We start from the raw sequence: 9,399 nt of genomic DNA on the forward strand, positions 1-9,399 counted from the left end.
ACTTTTTGAATTGAATGTAACTATATGGGAGTGGACAAACTCACCAGCACTTAACTGTATTCAACTGACCTCCACTTACTGAAATGTGCTTCTCTCACTGGTGAGCTCTTGCTCTCCTCTTGCTCTCTTCTCACTCTAGCTCTCTCACTCCCTGTTTCCCTCCCTTTCTCCCTTTCCTCCTTTCCCTCTTCCCCCTCTCTCTTTCCCTCTCTATCTATCTCTGTGCTGTTCTCATATGGGTTAAGTATAACCTATCTCTTATGCATTCAGTCAAACCTTTCTCTAATTTGTCATCTTGTCTACTGCTCAGTTAAAAGCTACTTTCAAAGATGGCTGCTTATACAGGCAAAATACCATAAAATATCATACACAGGCAAAGGAAGTTATGTTAAAGCTTGGTTTGTTTCCAACCTTATTGTGGGTAATTATACAAATTGGTTCTAATTGACCTTTGTTGTGATTGGGTTCCAAGAACACCATCACACAGAACAGCATAGTAAAAGCAGGAACAGGACTTGAGAACGTTTCCTTATTACATTAGTAACAGCACAAAATGGCAGTCAAGACAGGTAGCAGTTACCCAGGCCTTAACATTTTATGTCAAGTTTAACACTGTCATATGTGCACACATAAAAGGTAAATTCGCTAATATTCACTTAATGTTTTTGAATATTGCTATCTTCTGAATTAAGAATATAAACATATTTTTGTATATTCTGAGTATGTTGACTCAAAACTATATAATTTTATTTCTAAAAAAAATCTAAAAAAAAATTTTTAAAGCCATAATATAAAATACATATTTTTTTCATTTGATAGATGGCTGTGAATAATCGTTTTACATATATCACTCAATTAATTTTGTAAATATATCCTTAAGAATATTGTGAGGACAGGATGGAGAGATGGCTTACCAGTTAAGAGCACTGACTGTTCTTCCTGAGGTCCTTCACTGAATCCCAGCAATCACATGATGGCTCACAACCATCTGTGGCAAGATAGGATGCCCTCTTCTAATGTGTCTAAACACAGCTACAGTGTACACATACATGAAATAAATAAATAAATCTTTTTAAAAAGAATATTGTGAGGTAACATAGAGCCACAAAGGCAAATATAGTTTCTATTCACCTATAAGTAGGTAGAAATTTAATTAAATGATCACCATGCTATTATACAGAGACCCAGAGAACTTAGGTAAAGAAGGCTTTCAGGATGGGGATAGGCTTGGATTTTCCTGGGAAGGAGAAACAGACTAGATTTTTTCTGAAGACCTGGGGGTAGATCAAGAAAAGAATACCAAGGATCAGGTATTGAGGAAAGGTGGAGGGAAAAAATATGAGAAGAGACCGCTGAAATTGCAGGGAGTAGTGCTTGGTGGTAACCAAGCAATGCTTCCAGTGGTGGGACTGAGTTGTTTTAGGTTAAGTTGTTAGCCAATGGGATCCTGTGGAAATTCCTAAATTGGACAAGCTGAGGCTAGAACATATATCACTCAAGTGTGAAGCAGAGACTGAAATAAAGGTCATCCATAGACTGCCCCATCTGGGCTTTTATCCCATATACAGAAACGAAACCCAGATACGATTGCTGATGCTAAGAAGTGCTTGCTGCCAGGAGCCTGATATATATTTCTCTTGATAAGTTCTGACAGAACCTGGGAATTAAGAGGTGCACTAACAATTGGACTGAGCATAGGGACACCAATGGAGGAATTAGAGAAAAAACAGAAAGAGCTGAAGTGGTTTGCAACTCCACAGGAAGTACAATATCAACCAACCAGAGCTCGCAGGGACTAAACCACCAACCAAAAAGTACACATGGCTCCAGCCCCATATGTAGCAGAGAATGCCGTTGTCTAGCATCAGTGAGAGGAGAGGTCCTTGGTCCAGGAAAGGCTTGATACTCCAGTCTAGGGAAATACCAAATTAGGGAGTCAGCAGTGGATGGGTGGGGAAGCACCTTCATAGAAGCAAAGGAAGGGGCATGGGATAGGACACTTCCAGAGGGGAAACTGGGAGATGGTATAACATATGAAATCAAAATAAAATATCCAATTTAAAAAAAGAAGAAATCAAAAATGATGGCATGGAACTATTGCTGAAGATAATATCCATACACCTAATTGAATGCAGAGTTCAAACTGATGATTGCATCTAGCCTTCACCCATACATTTGCATCTTTGTCCAGGAAGATACTGTAAAGCCATAGGGATGAGAAAACTGTACAACAACCCAACAAGAAAACATCTGATTTACAATCTGTCCTGCTTATAAGATGTGCTGTGGCGATGGTCATACGGAATTTGAGTGTAAGTGGCCAGCATTCAGCTAAACTTAGGTTCATGGCAGAAGAGGGATCCCACACCCTACGTATTCTAAATAACCATGAACCTGAGATAGATAGTCCAGAGACCTAAGGCAGAACAAATACAAATTTGAGAGAGAGAGATAGAGAGAGAGAGAGAGAGAGAGAGAGAGAGAGAGAGAGAGAGAGAGAGAGAGAGAGAGAGAGAGAGGGAGAGAAGTGTTTCCTGATGATATTCTGCCATAGCTACGCTCTTGTCTTCAAGCACAACATAGCATCAGTAATTGTGGCAAGGTTAAGGTCTGCAAATGAGATGGATACCATGGTGAGCCAGTTACTGGAGGTGTTTCCTTCAGTATCTACTCTATTTTAGTCTCTACATTTCCTTTAGTCAGAAACAATTCTGGGTAAAATTTTAGCCGAAGCAGACACAAGTGAAATGAAGTTATACTAAAGCAAGAACATGAAAGGCCATGTGATGAAAGATTCTTTGTTAGCAACACATGAGTGTTCACCTTCCTTATACAGGATAGTTGAGCTGTACTTGTCAGGACTCAATGGAGAGAAATGCACCAAATGTTTTCCTGCCTGCTAGGTTTTGCCATTTCTGCTAATGACCTGATAGTTTCTTACAAGTGGATCAAGCTGTCCCTGTAAACCTGTGAACTGAACTGCTGATTCCCAGACCATGCAGAAGGGGGTTACTCCAAAAAACCTTTCTAAAAAGGTCCACCCCTCTCGCCATCCTCTTCTTTCCAGTACCTCTGGTATGTGATGGGCTAAAGGGAGGTTAAAGTGTTTAACAATCATTAGTAAAAATAAGTTTTGAAAAAAAATTAAGTTACATTAAGTGGTGTTTCTTCTGTTTCTATTTTGTGAAATAGTTTTGGTAATATTGATATTCGCTCTTCTTTTAAGGTCTGATAGAATTTTACACTAAAACCATCTAATCTTGGAGTTTTTAATGACTTCTACTTTTTTAGGGTTTATGGGACTGTTTAGATGCTTTGTTTGTTTCTGATGTTACTCTGGTACTCTCTATAAAATTATCCATCTCAAACAGATTTTCCAGTATTGGTGAGTACAGGTCTTTGTAGTAGGATCTGGTGATTTTTTTTTTAAATTACCTCAGTCTCTGTTATGTCTTCCTTTTCATTTCTGATTTTGTTAATTTGGATACTATCTCTGTTTCATTTGGTTAGTTCATTCTCCTTTATTTTGTCAAAGCACTTGCTCCTGGTTTTGTTGATTCTTTGTATAGTTTTCTTTGTTTCTTCTTGGCTGACTTTAGCCCTAAGTTTGATTATTTCCTGCTGGATATGTTTGCTTTATTCTGCTTTAGAGCTTTCATGTATGCTATTAAGTTGCAGACCGTGATCTCTCCAATTTCTTTATGAAGGCATGTAGTGCTATGGATTTTCCTCTTAACACTGTTTTTATCATGTCTCATAAATTTGGGTATGTTTGCCTCCATTTTCATTAAATTATATAAAGTGTTTAATTTCTTGCTTTATTCCTTCCTGCCCCAAGTTATCATTGAGTAGAAAGTTGTTCATTTTACATAAATATATGGATTTTCCTTTGTTTTGATTTTTATTGAAGACCAGACGTTAACCCTGGTGATCTGAAATAATGCATGGAATTATTTCAATATTCCCTATATGTTGAGGCTTGTTTTGTGTGCAATTATGTGGTAAATTTTGGAAAAGGTACTATGAAGTGTTGGGAAGAAAATATATTCTTTTGTTTTTGAGTGAAATGTTCTATACCTATTGTTTCATCCATTTGGTTCCTAATTTCTCTTAGTTTCCCTGTGCATCTCTTTAGTTTCTGTTTCTATTTTCTATTCATTGTTGAGAGTGGGGTGTTGAAGTCTCCCACTATTTTGTGTGGTACAATATAATATTTGAGCTCTACTAAAGTTTCTTCTTTTTTTTTTTGAGGACTATAAATATCTCTTTATTTTAACTTTGGTCAGAGGGTCTGAGATGGTTTGAAAAAAAAAATGGCCCACATAGGTCCAGAGGTTTGAATGCTTGGTTCCCAATTAGTCAAACAGTTTGGGAAGTATTAGGCAGTGTGGCCATGTTATAGGCGGTGCTTTGGTGGAGGAGGGGTAGGGGTTTCAAAAGTCCATTCCAGTTTCTTTTATAAATGTGGGCACCCTTGCATTTGGGGTATATATTTTCAGAATTGAGAGTTCATTTTGCCTTGTATGTTTATGTAGTGTCCTTTCCTAGCGCTTTTGATAACTTTTGGTTTAAAGTCTGTTTTATTGGATATTAGAAGGGCTATTCCATCTTGTTTTTACAGACCATGCTTTTTAGAAAACTTTCTTTCCAGGCTTTTACTCTGAGGTAGTGTCTGTTTTTGTCACTGAGGTGTATAGCTTGTGCACAACAAAATTTTGTTTACATATCTAGTCTGTTAGTCTGTGTGTTTTTATTGGGGAATTGAGTCCACTAAGTTTTGAGAGTTATTCAAGTACAATGATTGTTGGTTTCTGATATTTTTGTTGTTGAGGGTGGTATTTTGTTATGTTGTGTGATTCTCTTCCTTTGTATTTTTGTGAGAAGATTAATTTTTGTTTTTTTCTTTGGTGTATTTACCCTCTATGTATTGGAGTTTCATTCTAGTATCCTTTGTAGGGCTAGATTCAAAGAAAGATATTTTATAAATTTGGTATCATTATAAGATATGTTGGTTTCATCTGTAGTCATTAATAGTTTTCTCTGTGTATAGTAGCCTATGCTTGCATTTGTGTTTTTATGGTCTGTATGACATCTCTCCAGTATCTTCTGGCATTTAGAATCTCTGTTGATAAATCTGATGTAATTCTGCAAGGTTTGCTTTTGTATGTTATTTGGCCTTTTCCCTCTTAATGCTCTTAATATTCTTTCTTTCTACTGTGCCTTTAGTGTTTTGATTATTATGTGATGTGAGAATATTTTTTCTGCTCCAATCGATTTAGTGTTATATAAGATACCTGTATATTTATGGAGGTCTCTTACATTAGGTTAGGAAAGTTTTTATTTTTTCTATAATTCCATTGAAGATGGTTTTTAGTGCTTTGAACTCAGATTCTTCAATTTCTTCTATTCCTATTATTATTAGGTTTGTGTTTTCATTGTGTCCTCAATTTCCTAAATACTTTGAATTAGTATCTTTTTGCCCTTTATATTTTCTTTCACCTTTGCGTAAATATCTTCTCTTGTATCTTTTGTGCCTGAGATTCTTTCTTCAATATCTTTAATTCTTTTGCCAATACTTAGATCTGTAACACCCAATCTCTTTTGTAAATTTTCCATCTCCAGAGTTGCCTGTATTTGTGATTTCTTTATTATTTTTATGTTTAGGTCTTGAATGCTTTTTTTCAATTTCTTCACCTATTTGATTATGTTTTTCTCTATTTCTTAAAGGGCTTTGTTTCCTATTTAAGTGCTTCTACCCATTTGCCTGTGTTTTCTCTTATTTCTTTAAGGGTGATATTAATATTCTCCTTAAAGACCTCTGTCATCTTCATGTGATAGGATTTTATGTAAGCATCTTGATTTTCAGTGGTTTGGGGTATCCAGGGCTTTCTATTGTAGGATAATTAGGTCTGATGGTGTCAATTTACATTGCCTTATGTAGCTAAAGCTATCGTGCTTGCCTCTGTCCATCTGGTTATCTCTGGTGTTAACAGGCATAGGTGTCTCTGATTGAAGCCTATTTATCCCTGAAGTTATGTTACTTGGGTTAGAGCAGGCCTCCTGGGAGGCAGGCTTATGTTGTCTCTGGTTAGTGGCAGATTTCCTGTGTTCCTGGTTAGAAGAGTTTTTTGTCCATGGTTATGGCAGACCTCCTGGGAGACAAGCTGTTTTTGGGGTGTGATAAAGGGGCAGGCATGCCTGATCTGCCCTGGTCAGAGTTGCAAACAGGGCTTTATAGAACAGATATGTCCTAGGTAAACTGGGATCTGTAGAATGTCCCATCTGGGGCAAGTATTGGGGGAAAGGTCTCATTTGCATTCCTGGTTATAGTAAACTTCCCAGGAGACAGTAAAGCTGTAGGGTATGGGAAAAGGGCAGGAATACCTGATCTGCCCCCAGTGAGAGTTGCAAACTGTAAATAATATGAGGGTCTGGGAGAGTGGATAGGTTCCCTCCTGTCTGCTAAATTCTGCGGGGTTCCCAGGTGGGACAGGTGGAGCAACTCACCGGTGTCCGTGGTTATGGCAGACTTTCTGGGAGACAGGCAGGATCTGAGGTATATGAAAGGGGCAGATATGCCCCCATCTACCTGTAGTCCGTATTTTACCTACACTATTATGTTGGATATCATTTTTATCACTCTATATTTGGTGTTCTGTATACCTTTAATATAAAATAGGCATCTTTTGGAAAAGATTTTCCTATGATTTTATTGAAAATGCTATTTATGACTTTGGCATACAATCTTTTCTTTCTTTTCTGTTTACCATGTGTAAATTTGTTCTTCTCAAATTGTTTAACACATTTTGTATGTTCTTGACATATAGCTTCATTTGTTGTACTTGATGTGAACCTAATGCTCTAATTCCTCAAATGTCATCTTTATATGATCCCTTATATGATCCATTTTTTAGAGAAATTTTTAACTATGGTCTTTATTCTGTATATTAAATATGTTCATTTGCACAATTAATTCATCTTTGTTTTTTCCTTTTTGTTAAATTCTAATTTTATATTCTGAACTGACTTATTTGTTTATTCAGCTGCTGTAACTTCTTGGAATTTTTGTGGGGGATTATTCGTGTGCTATAAGAATTAGTTTATGAGTTAAAATAAGGTTCATTATTAGACCTTTAACATAATCTGAGAACAAGGAAAAGTAATTGTGAAAAGTTATGGTCATAAAACTCATAACCATCCTGCTTGCCTGGCTGAGTTCAGAATTCTGAGGGGTAAATTTTGCCGTGGAAATAGGATCCACAGAGGCACACATCTCTTAAGGTCTGGTTCACAGGAGCTACTATGTGTCTAAAAGAACAAGTCTAAATCACTACTTACCAGCCATGGCAAGGTGCTGGTATGACAAGGCATATTGTCTCAGAGGCAGAATTTCTAACATCTCTTGCTCACATATTCTGTATATTGGATTAATAAGAACGTTTATGCTGGAGGCAGTGTATTTGATATCCCCTTATTTATCTGCTACAGGTGATGTCAGGGACAGAGTGCCCAAATAACCACACCTTTGCCTCTCTGCCCTACATGCTATTAGGATATACTATCTTAGGACCCATTTTCTATCTGTTCTAGATGTTGGTGGGAAGGGGTAATTGTTTATCAAATATTAAATATTGTCATCTTTAATCTCAGGTTGATGAATAACTCAACAATCAACAGGAAGTTAGCATTGGACAGTTTTGGAGTCTTAATGAAAGTCGACAATTAAAATTGACTAAAATAATTTCTTCTAATTAATAAAATATACACGTGTTAGGGATGTTGCAATATTTTACTAATTAACCTTAGTATAAAGTCGGATTTTTAAAGGTAATGAGGTACTTGCTAGATTAATTAGAACTGAAGCAGGGAATGACATAGTTCACATAAATTTAGCATATGACAAATGGTACAGCACATGGTCTTTTAATGCACTATTAAATTGCAACTGTCTGGAGTAAAAGAAATATACATAAGGACTGTCAGGAGAACTTAAAGTAATATATCATCCTCTCATAAATAATAGTTACCTGTCACCAGGGAACTGCTTTGTGTGCAGTAATTCAAGTTAAAATGTAGCAGTTCTGCTGCTTGTCCACTCATACTGCTGCAGTATACATTTATTGAATGTAGGTTAAGAAATACTTAAGCAGCCACTATTCTTGAGAATGAAATAGACATATTAAACAACAATGTTTTATTTATATACATTGAAAACTACACCTTGTTTTAGTGGATTGCATTTATATATGAATTATCTATCTAAGAATCATGGATAAGAATAAAATGTACTGAAAACAGTTTCTTTCAAGGTCTGCAAAGAATTATGTGCTGGAATTCTTATGAGATGAACTTTAAATTTGAGGATCGCTTTAATAATTTGACCATTTTCTGTTAATTATACCAATAGATCCATGAACATGGGAAACCTTTCCATTTTCTGATATTTTCCTCATAGACTTGAAATTATTAACTTCAAATCTTTAACCCATTAAGTGAGAGTCCCCTCAAAATATTTTATATTTTTGAGGCCATTATGAAGTCTGTTGTTTCCTGATCTCATTCTCAGTTGTTTCTATATAGGAGGATTACTGATTATTTTCATTTTTGGAATTAGTCACAAGTATATCTACTTTGCTAAAACTGTTTATGAATTGTTGGAGTTTCATAATATATTTAAAGTCACTTACGTATTCTATAATGTCATCAGTAAATAATGATATTTGATTGTTCCTTTGTAATTTGTATTGTATTCCCTTAATTGGCTTCAGTAATTCTTCATCTTTTGCTAATGCTTCAAATACTATATTGAATAGATATGGAGAGAGTAAACAACCTTGTTTTTTTTCCTGATGTTAGCTGTGTTTTACGTTGTTTGATATAATAATCATTTATTGATAGGCTTCAATAAAACATAAATTTTTATTAGATATTCTTAATCTTTTTAATTATTTTATATAAAATGTCCCTTAAGAGCTTCTAAGTTGTAATATTTGCTGATGCTTTCTATATTTTTAATGATTCAAAAATATTTATACTATCAGTCATCAAACAAAATTCATGTTTATGTAAATCCCATTTGTATTTATTCCATATTTATTGGTATACTTGGCAGACTCTTTGTTATGAAAATATACTCTACAGGACACACATAGAGAAACTTGTACAAAACATTCCACCATCAATCTGTCCTGCCTCCAAGATATTCTAAGTTAATGGTGGTATGGAAATTGTTGAAGTGGTCATTCAATGTCTTGTTTAGTATAAAGCCCATGTCATAAGCTGGCATAAGGTCTCACACTGCTTAGATGACCAAGAACGAGATACTGAGCATCCTTGACCAAACACCATGGTAGAAACAAATATGACTGAAAAAAAAAAACAAGAAAGTGATTTCTAAAG

This window comes from Micromys minutus, assembly GCF_963924665.1.
Source record: "Micromys minutus genome assembly, chromosome: 5".
NCBI classification, from domain to species: domain Eukaryota; kingdom Metazoa; phylum Chordata; class Mammalia; order Rodentia; family Muridae; genus Micromys; species Micromys minutus.